We start from the raw sequence: 5,126 nt of genomic DNA on the forward strand, positions 1-5,126 counted from the left end.
AAGCTACCCTTCTTTTCTAGATAATGTCACCTGTATGAGAGCTAGCCAATCTATCTTCATCCAATTGTAAAAGTTTCTCCAACTTGGCATTGATGGAGCCTTCTATGGTGAAAGTTTGTTGTTAATTACTACTATGAGAGTGCATGCAACAAATTCCATGGGTACCACTACTTCACAACGATACACTAGCCTGAAAGGTGTCAATGCTATGGCCACCTTGTGTGCTATCCTAAGTGCCCAAGGGACTGAGTATAAATGCTGATCCCAATCCTCTAGGTGATCAGCAACTGTTCTTTTGTAAACCTTTTTCATGAGCTTGTTGGAGCTTTCAGCCAATCCATTGGCTTGTGGGTAATATGCTGTGGATTTTTTGTGCAGCATCATGTGCATCTTGGTCATTTTTCAGATGGTCTTGTTAATGAAATGGGTTCCTCTGTTAGATACAATCTCAATGGGAACACCAAATTTGGTTACAATATTGTGATACAAAAATGTGCAACTGTTCTAGCTTTGCATGTCTTCAATGCTACAGCCTCAACCCATGTAGTGCAATAATAAGTAGCACCAACAATATATTGATTACCTGAGAATTTGGCTGCAGGTTTGATTGGTCCAATAAAGTCCAATCCCCACTTTTGAAAGGTCCCAATGGAAGAATGGGTTGATGTGGCATTCTATCACTATCCATTGGTCTGTCATTCCTTTGACATGACAAGCATGATTTGGCATTATGTGTGCATCTTTTAATACTATGGGACACCATAATCTAGCCTGCAATATTTTCTTGCTCATGACATCACATGAGAAGTGGCCTCTTGTTGGCCCTCCATGCGCCTCTACTAACACATCCTTTTGCTCATGGTCTCGGACACACCTTTTGATGACTTGGTCAATACCTCTTCTTTACAACACTCCAACAATGATAAGGAAAGATCTGCTTTGCAATACTAACTTTTTTTCTTTGATCTCTATTCAATGTTTCTGGAGTTAGTCCATTAGTAAGGAAAAATAACATCTTGTTATACTAATTTGGTGGTTCTTCTATCCTTACCATAAATATACCTGCATGAGGAAGTTCTTCTGGGATGCCAGTCAGAGCTTTGCCTGACTGGAGTCTGCTCAAATAATCTACGATGGCATGCTGTTTTCCTAGTCTATGCACCACAGTGTAATCAAACTCTTGTAGCAAAAGCATCCATCTTGCAAGCCTTCCTATTAGTTGTTGCTATTTATTGAGAAAATAATCAAAGCCTAGAGGTCAACATGAAAATTTACCTTATTAGCTAGTAGATAATGTCTAAACTTATGTAATGCATAAATCATATAAAGTGCCTCTCTTTCTGTAACTCCATAGTTTCTTTCATGTTTGGTTAAGATTCTGCTCGCATAGTACATAGGACTGAACCATTTTGGTGTTTTCTGATGCATTAGTACTGCACCAACTACTGAATTTGAAGCATCCACAAATACTTCAAAAGGAAGAGACCAATCAGGGGGTTGCAAGATAGGTGCCACTATGAGCATCTTTTTCAAAATGTTGAATGCATATTCTTGAGGGTTTCCCTAGATGAATGGTTTTGTATCTCTAGTCAGCTTTGTGAGAGGATAACAAATATCTGCAAGGTATCTTAGAAATCTGCAATGCCATTTGATTTGGCCTAGAAATCTTTGAAGTTGTTTGTTGTTTTTTGGGGCTTTTGTATTCTAAATTGCTGAAACCTTGTTAGGATCAATCTCCATTCCTTGTTGGGAGATAATATGTCCTAGTAGAATTCCTCTACTAATAGCAAAAGCACACTTTGCTCGATTTAAATTGAGATCAACAAATCTGCATCTAGCAAAGCATAATCCTAAGTGATTTAAGTGTTCCACCATTTTTCCAAAAACTAAGAAATCATCCAAAAATACCTTCATGAAGGATGTGAGGTACTCTGCACACAGTAGGTGCAAGATTGGTCTTGCATTTGCCTTTGTTGTTGCTGGTTCCCCCATGGTTGTTGATTCGGCCTTCTTGGAGCTGCATTTTGATATCTTTGTTGTGGTGGCCTTGCCACTGCTATTTGATTAGCAGGTATTGCTAGTGCTAGATTCTATTGTTGTTGAATGTAAGGTGGTACTCTGCCTCTATAATTGGGGTTATACCAGCATCTTTCTTTGTCGTGATTGTCCTTTTTGTAGAATTCACATGGAACCTTTTGTTGTGGTGGGGGTGGCTTTTGAAGGGGCAAATTGATGTGTGTGTGTGTGCCTATGGGCTTGGAGTCCTATGCAAGAAGTGTGTGAGTGTAGGTGTGCTATAAGGTTTTAATGCCTCATTAGTTAGGTGTGTCAGGTTGGTGTGATGAGTGAGTGATCATAGGAGGTGATTGATTGAGATAATTAGGGAGATGATTATGGATCTGGGATCTACCTACATGGAGGCAGTTGCCTAATGTAACCACTGTTAGAATAAAGATTTACATTGTGTGCCTCATTGCTTCCTCATGAATTCACACGTGGTATCAGAGCTTGGTTAGAATCTAAGTGCCTAGAATGAGATTCCTAGTAGATTCCAACTAGATTCTATCTTCTTCCCAAATGCCTCCTATCTCTCCCTCTTCTACCTTGAGCTTGGGAAGCTCTGTTCTCTCCATCCACGCAATGTTTTGAGAAACCCATTTAGCTAGACCTTCATCACTCCTGGGCGACCTTTCGGACTAGTGGGATTGATGAAATTCATCACCATTTTGTGCACTGCCTCTCTGTCTCTTTTCCATGACATTTCTGCAATGCTGCTCACCTCAATCACCTACCTTGCAATTCCTCTGAGCTAAGCATACTCTATAGCTAGAGCTACCCTCTGAAGAAATTAGGGATGATTTGGTCTAGAAATGAGGGAGTACTCAGCAAAAAACCAGTTGGCCTTTTGAGAAGATAGTTTCCTCAAGCAAAGGAGATGCTGCTGCCCCGAGAATTATAATGCACCATTTTGACTATGGTTTGTTCTAAGCCTTTCTTGCATATGGATCTATGATTGCATAGAAAAAGCCCCTATCTTGGTGATGCTTGGAGTGAGTATCAAGCCTCCAAAGTTTGCATGTACTTTGCAAGCATTTCTAGTGTATTTTTTGGAGTTTTTTATGCTACACTAAATGCTTGAGGAGTAAACATTAAGTTTAAAGATTGTTCTTCCAAATTTCAATTCAAAGTGTGCCCTTTTAGTTCAGAGAATGTTCTTCCAAGTTCAGTTGGTGTTAATCTCTTGACAACATGCCAACCTCAAGTTCTCAAAGCTCTTCAAATGTCAAGAAGACTACAAAGACAAAGTACAAGGTGAAGAAGACTCCAGATAAGAGGTTGTGGGAGAAGCCAACTGGTTATGATTATGCCAAACAATTAGAATTTTCAGAATTCTTATCTTGCAATTTGCATCTATATGATGAAGGTGATTTTTTTATTCAAAAAGATTGATCTTTTGTAAAGGGATTAGACACTGCCATTAATTTGGTAAGACCTTCCCAAAATGGCTTCCAAATAGATAAGTTTGAAGGAGAGGGCTTCTACACTTGGCAAACAAAACTAAAGTTTATTCTCATGAAAAAGGGAATATGGAAGGTAGCAAATGGAAAAGAAAGTAAACCTACAACTAGAGAAGGAGAAGCTTCATGGCTTCCAAAAGATGAAAAAGCACTTGCTATAATTGCTCTTGGTTTAAGTGATTCCTTTATTCATCACATTAATGGATGTGAGACTGCTCATGTTGCATGGACTCATCTTGAGCATGTGTTTGGAGCATAAGGAAGATGCTCTAAGTTTAGCTTGCTTATCAAGTTCTGACTTAAAATTGGATAGAGGGGAGTCCATATCTTCACATCTAAATTCAATGAAGAGCATTTTGACACAGTTATCTGGCATCAAGTTTAATCTTGATGAAGATATTGTAATTGCCATCTTACTTAGAAGTCTCATTGAAGAATATGGCACTATTGTAACCACACTCACCAATATTCTAGAGATAAGTCTGGTAGAAATTGAAGCATCACTCTTGGAAGAGGAGAGAAAGATCAAACAAAGAAGTGATTACAAAGAAGGGGCATATTACAAAGAAGAGGCATATTTGGCCAAAAGCAACTTCAAGGGAAAGAGCAAAATGAAATGTAAGTTTTGTGGCAAACTTGGACACTTTGAAAAGGAATGTTATGCCAAGAAGAGATGTTCAACCAATCTTGTTGAGGAAGAAAAAACTGAAGAAGAAGAAGAACCAGAGAATGTCAAAGCTCTCACTGCTTACAACACCCAAGTCGATTCTGACAAGGGTGAGGATCCATATGTTTTCTAAGTTATGTGTGTGTGAGGTCAATAATGGTTCTCTGCCATAAATAGTCCATCCTTAAATAATTGTTAGTCTTTTAAGAATTTTCCTTGTTGGACTCATTGGGCTTTACATACATAGTCATTGTCTATCTCCTAGTTGTAAACCAAGAATCCTAAGAGTGAGTCACAGGTTGGGGCCATGTGTGTTGCCACATGATCGTGGGCAAGCCATGGAGCATCCCATGTACTATTGTTGAGGGATGAGGTCATCAATTTGTGAGGGGGAATGAAGGGGCAAATTGATGTGTGTGTGTGCGCCTATGGGCTTGGAGTCCTATGCAAGAAGTGTGCGAGTGTAGGTGTGCTAGAAGGTTCTAGTGACTCATCAGTTAGGTGTGTCAAGTTGGTGTGATGAGTGAGTGATCATAGGAGGTGATTGATTGAGATAATTAGGGAGATGATTGTGGATTTGGGATCTACCTACATGGAGGTAGTTGCCTATTTATGTAACCACTCTTGGAATAAAGATTTACATTGTGTGCCTCATTGCTTCCTCATAAATTCACAGCTTTAAGCTTTGCAGCTAGTCTTTAATCATCTTTTCCAACTTGGAGATTTTGTCTACTGTATTTTTTGCTATGTATTTTTCTCTCAGCTTTTGCTTTTTGTCTTTCTTATTTTTCTTTGAGTATTCCTCATCATCCTCATCATTTTTTGATGAGTTGTCTTCCTCATCTTCAATATCTTCCTTTGCTTCACTATCTATGTCTATTTTCTGAATGTGAATGATGTTTCTTTTTTGTCTTCTTGGATTTTGATGTTGTACCAAGTCT

The sequence above is a fragment of the Dipteris shenzhenensis genome, chromosome 3 (assembly GCF_047967505.1).
Source record: "Dipteris shenzhenensis isolate YYH24624 ecotype China chromosome 3, Dip_SZ_1.0, whole genome shotgun sequence".
Taxonomy (NCBI): domain Eukaryota; kingdom Viridiplantae; phylum Streptophyta; class Polypodiopsida; order Gleicheniales; family Dipteridaceae; genus Dipteris; species Dipteris shenzhenensis.